Below are 11,130 nucleotides of genomic sequence, written 5' to 3' on the forward strand. Positions count from 1 at the left end.
ACAGGTCATTAGTAAGACCTCACCTTGAATAGGTGGTACAATTTTGGGCACCGGTCCTTAAAAAGGACATTATGGAGGGGAGGAGGAGGAACGAGATGACGTAACGCACGCGTGATGCGCTACGATCCAGGAGGCGCGGGTGATTGCTTTCTCCTCCGACCGATGGCCCCCGGCAGGACGCCGAATAAGACGCCGTGAAAACGGGTTATTATACCCGTAAATGCTGCGTAAATGCTGCAGATTCGTCCCGCCAAACACCTTCCTCTCACTCTGTCGTCGCCTTTTCGCTGAGCCGGTTCCGGCATTCCAGTGTGTCCTCGCTCCCTCGGTTCCCGCCTGTGTTGACTGAGGGGCTTGTTGCTGCTGTGTCTTCCTCCTTGGTCTCTCACTGAGGTTCCTGCTGCCTGTGGTTCCCTGCTTCTTCTGGCTCCGGTCAGCTGCTGGCGTCTCTGGGACGTGGGTGAGTCCTTTACCAAACTTTTGGACGATTAAATATATACCCAAAATAAGAAAAGGGAACAGGTGGAGGATAAGGAAAGAAACAAAAAAAAAGGGAAAGAAAATAAAAGAAAAGAAAAATATATATATACACATATATATATATGATGGAAAAAGCCATAAAGAAATAGAGAATGAAGACATAAAAACAGCATGAAGATGTTAAGGTGAAGGACAGAGGGCTGAGGGAGGAGGCTGCAAAAGAAAGAGTGAGAGGACAGAAAGAAATAATAAGGCGAGAAGGAGAAGGAGCGAAGAGAAAGAGGAATAAATATATAGTATAATACACCAAAACAAAATTGATAGAGAGAAGAGAAGAGGGAGGGAGGAAGGGGAAAGAAGGAGGAAAGGAAAAAGATAAATAAAGGGTTCCTGTATAAAAGAAAAACAAGGAGGTGGAGAGTAGCTAAAGCAAGAAAAGAAAGGGGAACGAGGATAAAGAAAAGGGAGGGGAAAAAAGAAAAAAAAAGAAGAAAGGAAGGAAAAAAAATAAGGATAAGAAGATAAAAAGGAAGAAAGGGAAGAGAAAAGAAAAGAGGAAAAAAAAATAAAAAAAGGAAAAGAGGTAGAAAGGATAGAAAAAAAAGAAAAGGAAAAAAAACAAACAAACAAAAAGGGAAAAAAAAGAAAGGAGAAAAAAAAACAAAAAAAAAAACTGCACGCTTGCATCGCTTGATCTTGGAAGTGGATAAGGGGTAAAATAAGAGGAAAGTCAAAATGTCTCCCAAACCCCCTCCTCCTAATCGACCTAAAGATAAAAATAAAGAAAAGAAGGAGCCTAAAAAGGATAAAGGATCTACAAGTTTTTTTTCTCCTAGATCTATTAGAGACTCAATGGATAAATCACAAATGGACTCAATATGTTTAGGAGATGTAACACTTTATACAGATCTCCAAGAAGGAGATGAAACTGTAACGCAAAGTTTCTTTAAAAAAGCGATGGAAGATCTGATGAAAAATATTAAATTAGAAATCCACACTAGCTCCAAAGATATAAAGGCGGATATAGCAACATTGACAAATAGCATGCAGATTTTGGAGAAACAGATCGCACAACTTGACGAACAACAGATTTCTATAAAAAAACAAAATAAATATTGCAGAAAGAAGGTTGGAGGAAACAGATGCTAAAATAGCAGCTATGGAGGATCATTCAAGAAAATTAAACATACGCTTCAGAAATATTCCTGAGATATATACTCAAGATAAAATCAAAGATTTTCTCTTTGAATTCTTTAAAGATCTTCAACTAAGTACCGATTCTTTATCCACACAAGTCGAAGGATATTATCGTGTCCCAAAGCCCAAGGCTATTAAAGAATCCACGCCTAGAGATTTAATTGTGAATTTCACATCTTTACAATTTAAGGAACAATTAATCCGTGCAATGCGTGAAAGAGTCTCTAAAGACATTAGATTTTCAGAGTTCTTGGCGTTCCCAGATCTCTCGCTATCAACTCGCCTTTGGAGAAAGTCCTTCTATACAGAATTGAAGACCCTGCGAGACCAAAATTTGAAATACCTATGGGGATTCCCAAGGTCTTTACGAATTTTCTGGAAGGGCTCTACAATTAACTTTTATGCAGTGGAACCCTTAAAAGAATGGATCAAAGCACTTTAGGACACTAATTTTATTTATTTTTTTGTTTTAATGTTTTTTTTTTTTGTTTTTTTTTTTTAGTTGTGTGTGTGGTTATCAACTATAAAAATGGTTTAGACTGATATGGATATAAATTAGCATAATATTCATCCTGATCTTTTGGATAAAATATATCAGATACATTTGTATAACAAAACGTATTCCATCATAATTAATAGGATACAGATATAATCTATACTTGGTATAATTTTTTTTTTTTTTACTGATTTTTTTATTATAAGTACTTTAATCACGTTTAGATGGGCTTATAGATTACTATAAAGTATTGTTTGGAAAAGGGAAGAGGAAAAAAAAAAAAAAAAGGGGGGGAAAGAAACACATATATGAAGTACTATGATATGCACTTTAATCTTCTTAAATCTTCCCAATTAAATAATCTTCTTAAGGCTAGGTTTCCACTTGGGTTTTTGTCCTGCGTTTTTTTCTTGATGAAAAACGCCAGGAAAAACGCCAAGAAAACTGCCACTGCATTTACCTGCGTTTTGGCGTTTTTTCTGGAGTTTTTTCTGGCGTTTTAGCCTTTCTGTGGAAATTGCTTTTTTTGACCTTAGGCAGTTTTTCCAGCCTTTACAAGTTAGAAGTTTCACCCAGCTAAAAGGGATTAGGATAAATGGCAAGTATCTGCCCTCTCCTGATGTCATTTACTTGGTAGACCCTTTTGTCTCTTTTCTGTGGTTTGTAAGGCATGCTTTATTCCGAATGTCTGCTCCTCTGGGAAGATTGGCCCCAAATGATGGTGCAAATTGTTTGCTGTTGCTTTTGGCACGCAGGATCCAGTCGCGTATGTTTGTTTGTAATGGCATGTTTGTTCCAAATGGTGTAAAATTCAATATGAACCAGTCCAGGACTTTGTTTTGTGTGAAACTGTTTGTTTCCAGCCTATTTCTCGTAGGACACACAGATACTGGGTCCATCCTCTGCATTGTAACTGTGGAAAAAACACCATAAAAACGCCAAGGCAATAAACCCACATGGCTTTTTCATGGCGTTTTTTCTCTCCCATAGACTTCTATTGGAGAAAAACGCCAAGATTTCCTTGCAAAAAACGCCAGAGTGTCAACATGCTGCGATTTTGAAAAACTGCCACAGAGCCCAAAAAAGCAGAAAAACGCCAAAGAGGACTGAAAAAACTCCAAACAGAAAAACGCCAAGTGGAAATGGCATTTTGCGATTTCCTATTGAAGAACAGCTAACATCTGGCTGCTGCGTTTTTTCACTAAAAAAACGCCAGGTGGCGCTATTGGCGTTTTTATGGGCGTTTTTAGCAAAAAAAAAACAAGTGGAAACCTAGCCTTAGGCAAGGTTTCCATTTGTTTTTTTTTGCTAAAAACGCCTATAAAAACGCCAATAGCGCCACCTGGCGTTTTTTTTGTGAAAAACGGCTGCAGCCAGATGTTAGCTGTAATTTAATAGGAAATCGCAAAATGCCATTTCCACTTGGCGTTTTTCTGTTTGGCGTTTTTTCAGTCCTCTTTGGCGTTTTTCTGCTTTTTTGGGCTCTGTGGCAGTTTTTCAAAATTGCAGCATGTTGACACTCTGGCGTTTTTTGCAAGAAATCTTGGCTTTTTTTCTCCAATAGAAGTCTATGGGAGAGAAAAAACGCCATGAAAAAGCCATGTGGGTTTATTGCCTTGGCGTTTTTTATGGCGTTTTTTCCACAGTTACAATGCAGAGGATGGACCCAGTATCTGTGTGTCCTACGAGAAATAGGCTGAAAACAAACAGTTTCACACAAAACAAAGTCCTGGACTGGTTCATATTGAATTTTACACCATTTGGAACAAACATGCCATTACAAACAAACATACCCAACGCATCAACTGGATCCTGCGTGCCAAAAGCAACAGCAAACAATTTGCACCATCATTTGGGGCCAATCTTCCCAGAGGAGCAGACATTCGGAATAAAGCATGCCTTACAAACCACAGAAAAGAGACAAAAGGGTCTACCAAGTAAATGACATCAGGAGAGGGCAGATACTTGCCATTTATCCTAATCCCTTTTAGCTGGGTGAAACTTCTAACTTGTAAAGGCTGGAAAAACTGCCTAAGGTCAAAAAAAGCAATTTCCACAGACAGGCTAAAACGCCAGAAAAAACTCCAGAAAAAACGCCAAAACGCAGGTAAATGCAGTGGCAGTTTTCTTGGCAGTTTTCCTGGCGTTTTTCATCAAGAAAAAAACGCCGGACAAAAACCCAAGTGGAAACCTAGCCTAATGCACTTTAATCTGTTTAGATAAACTATCCTTGTTTAGATTGGGATATACCCCCATAAAGGATTTTTTTTTTATTATAAGTACTTTAATCACGTTCAGATGGGCTTATAGATTACTATAAAGTATTGTTTGGAAAAGGGAAGAGGAAAGAAAAAAAAAAAAGGGGAAAGAAACACATATATGAAGTACTATGATATGCACTTTAATCTTCTTAATCTTCCCAATTAAATAATCTTCTTAATGCACTTTAATCTGTTTAGATAAACTATCCTTGTTTAGATTGGGATATACCCCCATTTTTTTTTCCCTTGTGTGTGGGGTTATCGACTATAAAAATGGTTTAGACTGATATGGATATGTTATTATAATATTCACTTTAATATTTTGGACAACATATATCAGGTATATTTGTACAACAAGATGCATCTCATAATATTTAATAGGATGCAGACATAATTTACACTTGGTATTTTTTAGATAAATTAATATTTTGGATCGTGATACAATTTTACACTTTAATGGGCGATACAGTATACATATAAATTATGTCTCATTGATTTCTTATTGATGTTTTTTTTTTCTTTCTCTACCTATGTTGAGATAGATATAGACACAAGTTAGCACAATATGCACTTTAATATTCTTTAGATAAATTTCAGATATATTGCACAATTAAAGTCATCTTAAATAATGAATAGGATGTAGATATAAATTGGATGGTTTATAATTAATTATATGCACTTTAATTATGCTCAGATGGGCTTATAGATCACTATAAAATATTGTTTGGAACGGAGACAAAAGGAAAAAAGGGAAAGAAAAAGGGGGAAGTAACACTTATACGAAGTACTATGATAAGCACTTTAATTTTCTTAATCTTTTGAATTAACTAACTTTCTTAATGCACTTTAACTTTCTCAGATAAATTATTTTTGTTCAGATTGGGATATACCCCCATAATGATTATATGTTATTTTATTTTATTTTATTTTTTTTTTTTTTTGAGACAGATATAGATATAACTCACCATAATATGCACTTTAATACTTTTAGATAAACTATTTTTAAATGCATCTCAAAACAACTAATAGGATGCAGATATACTCTAACTAAATTAGATAGAGTTATAGATTATTATAAAGTTAAGATTCACTTAAATAAAAATATCTAAACTTTCATGACACGTATTTCAAATTTTTATAGATAAAATATCACCTTGAATTGGAATACATTATTATACTTTTGGTTGAATTTTTTTTTTTCTCTCTCCCTCTTTCTCTCTCTCTCTGATTCCCTTTTTCTTCCCACTAACTCCCATCAAAATCATAAATAAGATAGATATGGGACTATTGGTCTGGAGGGAGGGCAGTTCACCCCGCCTAAGTTGCTCTATGGGAGCTTCAGAGAAAGTTCAGATTGTGTATTTTCACAATGTTTCTTTCTTTTATGTGTTATATTTTATGTTTTCTGAGAGAGAATGTTCTTCTCTCTCTTATGTTGTTTTTTCATTTTTTTGTTATGATGATGGAAATCTTAGATTACTCGATGGTCGTCTCTCTGGGGGGATCTCTTTTTTAACCTTACTAAAGTATGGTTAAATGTCTTTCAGCCAATGTCCAGGGCCTTAATTCACCGATAAAAAGAAAACGTGTTTTTGATTTTTTGAGACGGGAGAAAATAGATATAGCTCTACTCCAAGAAACCCACTGGAGAAAAATTGACAACACTAGATGGGGGGGGTAAATATTTCCCTAAAGTCTTTGCTTCATCTTTAGAAAACAACAAAAAAAGAGGAGTTGTTGTAGCTTTCTCGTATAGATTAAAAGTAGAGACTAAATTTATTGATCAAGATTCTGAAGGACGTTTTTTGATTTGGGTCGGATCACTAAACGACAAGAAATACACTTTGGTAAATATCTACCGCCCCAACACAGAGCCAATTGGTGCTCTTTCTAAAATATTAGATAAAATTGAGAAGGTTAAACAGGGCGTCCTTTTGATTGCTGGAGACTTCAACTGTATCCAGGATTTAGAATTGGATAAAAAAGTCGCTCCTCACAAAACTCCTCACAGGAATTTAGTAAAAAATTCTAAAGTCTTTATTAATATCATTCAGAGAGCAAATCTCTACGATATTTGGAGAATTATGCATCCTGTAGAAAAAGATTATTCTCATTTTTCTAAAGTCCATCAAACTTATTCAAGAATAGATTTGATCTTTGGAGAGCACTCTCTGATCACATTAACTAAACATATTTCTATTAAAGATAATATTTGGTCTGACCATAGTCTGCTGATTTTAGAACTGAAAGACAAATATGCCAAACCTAGTAAAGCCTCCTGGCGTTTAGATGACTATTTATTGTATTCTAAAGATAATATAGAATTTATTTCTAGAATGACAAAAAAAAAAATTCTTAGAAAACAACCCAGGGGACACAACTTTGTCAAATAGATGGAATGCTTATAAAGCTGTTATCAGAGGATATTTCATTAAAATTAAAAAAATAAATAAAGTTAAACAGGATAAAATTAGGTCGGATTTATATATCTCTTTGTATAAACTTTCCTCTCTAAATAAAACAAATCTGTCAAATGAATATATCAAACAAATAGGAGAAATACGTAAATCTATCAATCAAATTGAATTAGAAAGAACTTTAAAAAATATGGAAAAAATGAGAATCCGCTTTTACCATAAAAATAATAGATCAGATAAATTAATGACTAACCAACTTAAAAGAAATCGTGCTAATAATAAAATAGATAAAATAGTAAGTGGAAATAATGTATATAGGAATTATACTCTTTACCTAAAAACTCTACGGAAGAAAACATAACAAAAGATATATGTGAAACCGATATTCCAACATAGGACTAATTTAAATAGAACTATAGAGAAAATAGAATTAATTAAAGTTATAGATAATTTAGTAAAATATAAATCTCCGGGACCTGATGGCTTCACAAATTTTTTCTATAAAGTTTTTAAAGAGGATATAACAGACCATCTCCGAGATACTTTTGCAGAGATTGCCCAGACAGGGCTTTGCCCCAACGAAATGCTACAAGCTAACATTATACCTATATTGAAACAAGGAAAGTCCCCAGAGCAAGTTATTAACTACAGACCGATATCGTTGATTAATGTAGACGTTAAACTATACTCGTCTGTTTTAGCAGAAAGATTAAAAAAAGTGCTTAATGAAATTGTCCATGTAGACCAGATCGGATTTGTTCCGGGAAGAGACTCTAGCAATAACATCAGACGCCTAATAGATACATTTAGATTATGCAGAAAAGAAAAATCTCTCTTTGGTGACTCTTTCACTGGACGCCGAAAAGGCGTTCGATAGAGTTGGTTGGAACTATATGAGTAAAGTACTGATCTCATTTGGAATAACAGACTGGCTACATGGTGCAATTATGGCACTTTATTCTTCTCCGACCGCTAGAGTTGTAGGAACCAACTTATGCTCGAATTGGTTTAAGCTGCAAAATGGAACTAGACAGGGATGTCCCCTTTCTCCTATCTTATACATATTATCTCTAGAACCGTTTTCCATTAACATTAGGAAAAACCAAAACATTAAGGGGCTTCACTTGAGAAATGGTGATCTAAAGATAGCTCTATACGCAGACGATGTGATAATTACCTTGACAAATCCACTAGTTTCCATGGAAGCTTTTATGCAAGAAGTTAATAAATACAGCTATGTCTCCAATTATAAATTAAACTGGGATAAGACTGTTGCCCATTTTATCAATATTGATAAACAAAAAACAGAGATAATCCAAGTTACAGAAACTAGAGAAGACTATACATATTTAGGTATTAAAATTCCTAGACAAATTAATACAATTATGGAGATTAACTTCTTACAATTGTTAAAACAAACTAATAAACTATTAAAAGAGTGGAAACATCTGGAATTCACATGGTGGGGCCGAATTAACATTATTAAATCTTACATCCTACCCAAATGGATATATCTCTTTCGAATGATACCACTTACTATTCCTTCTAGTTGGTTAGCAATACTCCAAACAAACTTCCAAAAGTTTGTTTGGAAAGGTACCAGACCAAGAATTGGTAAAAATATATTAACCCTTAAAACTTTGAGGGGAGGCACAGGTTATCCCCTGATCAAACAATACTATGAGGCTAGCCTACTGCTGCATATAGCTAAGACCCAATCATATAGTTATTTAGATCAAGGATGGTTTAAAATTGAATCTGAGGTTTGCGAGAGAAAGAATTTGAACTCTATCATATGGCAGATTAAATATTCTGAAACAAATAAGACTACTAAAGAGGAAAATATGATTCTAACCAAAATAATTCCAGCATGGTATGTAATAAGGAAAAAGATGGGTCTAAAGGACAAATTAATTAAATCTTTGAAAATTCATATACTTGAATCTGTTATTGAAGATATCACTCTTACAGAGTGGGAACAAGCTGGAATTGTTTCCTTAGAAGATCTATTAATAGAGGAGAAGATCATGCCTTTTACAACTTTAAATCTCCAATATAACCTTCCCAATAGAAATATTTTAAAATATTTTAGGATAAAAAAACTGTCTAAAAAACCATCTGGACTTCTCTGGGGGAGAATTAAAAGACGAAATTGCTAAAATATTTTAAAAACCTGATGCTAAAAAGATATATGCCAAATGTGTCAAATGTATTACTTTAAAAGATTCCCCATCACCATCAAATGTTAATATTTTGAAGTGGGAGAAGGACTTGAATACTTTGATATTAGCAGAAGATTGGCACTCAACATTTATCAAACTTACTAAATGGGTCCACAATCTATCTCTTGTTGAAGCACATTATAAACTTATTAATAGGTGGTATTATGTACCTACCACCCTAGCGCGGATGTATCCCACCACGAGTAATATCTGTTGGCGATGTGAGGATTCCTGTGGTTCATATTTACATATTTGGTGGGGATGTAAAAAACTGATAACATTTTGGGATAGAGTTATAAAATATTTGAAAACTGTAGCTAACATTAGTATTCCTAACACTCCTATATCAGTGCTATTACATTTATCTTGGCCCACAATGTCTCAACCGAAAATGGCCCTTGCAATCCACTGCTGTGTGGCAGTAAAAAAAATTATCGCTAGAGAATGGAAACAGAATGTGGATTTTGAATGGACTAAATTTAAGGGACAATTAGAACTTCAACTAAAAATGGAATTAGGGGTGTGTAGGAATAACTCTACATCATTAAAAAAACATAGGATCTGGGAAAGCTGTTTGAATATGATTCTATAACATCTAGCTCTCCTTCCTATAATAATTAGTCCCTGGACCAATCAACTGAAACAATTTTCCCCCAGAGAGAAAAAGCTAATCCTTAACGACCAACGAGTAAGACTGTATTTATTCATTTATTTTCTGTTCTTTCCATCAATACAAGTTGCATATGTTTTTGTAATTCATGGGTATGGTAGTAAATTTAAGACAAAGTTGGAAACGCTGTATGATTAAGAGCTTTATCTTCTCTATATGCTATAGTACATATTTAGAGTTATTCCCTGTAAATACCCATGTCTTGTTGTCTTTTTCTTATTTTTCTATTATTGTATTGTCTTTTCTACAAAATGTAATAAAGAATAAAAAAAAAAAGGACATTATGGAATTAGAAAAAGGAGGGCTACAAAATTAATAAGGGTATTGGGAGATACTAGTTATGAAGAGAGAAAAATGGGCACGCATACGCATCTGAGCAACATTGACAAGGGCCAAATTTTGATGGCTAGATGGTCGGAACATCTCCAAAACTCCAAAAGTGGTCCAAGGAGGGAAAAGAGGTGAACAGGCAAAAGGGTCATGGGCCAAGGCTCATTGATGCACGTGGTGGGGGGTGAAGGCTGGCCCATGTGGTCAAATCCAACAGATGAGCTCAGGGGCGTAACTAGAAGCCTCACGGCCCCGGTGCAAGAATCTGTTAAGGGTCCCAACCCAATCTACCCCCTCTCACACCATCTACACCCTCTCACACTATCTACCCCCTCTCCCTCCCTTTTCACTATCTACCCTCTCCCTACCCCCATTCTCACTATCTACCCTCTCCCTACCCCCTCTCTCACACTATCTACCCCCTCCTCCCCTTCTCAGGCTATCTACCCCCTCTCCCTCCCTTCTCACTATTTCCCTCTCCCTACCCCCTTCTCACTATCTACCCTCTCCCTACCCCCCTCTCACACTATCTACCCCCTCTCCCCCTTCTCAGGCTATCTACCCTCTCCCTATCCTCCCATTCTCACTATCTACCCTCTCCCTACGCCCCATTCTCACTATCTACCCTCTCCCTACCCCCTTCTCACAATCTACCCGCTCCCTACCCCCTTCTCACTATCTACCCTCTCCCTGCCCCCCTTTGTGGGTCACTTACCATGCAGTCCTGTGGTGGGCGGCGCGAGGCCTCTGTCTCGCTGCTCTGCCACGGTGCGTGCAGCTTCAATGCTGAGCGCCAGCATATGACGTCAGGGTGCTCATGCTGATCCCTGTCCACTGCTAATGGCGCCTAGAATGGGCATGTGAGCATAGAAACTGAACCATGGAGCAATGGGAAAAAATGGTCTGGTCTGAAGAATCACGTTTTCTTTTACATTACAAGGATGGCAGGGTGGCGTGCGTAGCTTACATGTCTCTCAGAAGTCGGACTCTCCCCACTCAGAGGAGAGCAAGAAGAAATGAATATTAGTATATATTAGAACATATATTAATGCAAACG

Source organism: Spea bombifrons, chromosome 8 (assembly GCF_027358695.1).
Source record: "Spea bombifrons isolate aSpeBom1 chromosome 8, aSpeBom1.2.pri, whole genome shotgun sequence".
Classification (NCBI taxonomy): Eukaryota; Metazoa; Chordata; class Amphibia; order Anura; family Pelobatidae; genus Spea; species Spea bombifrons.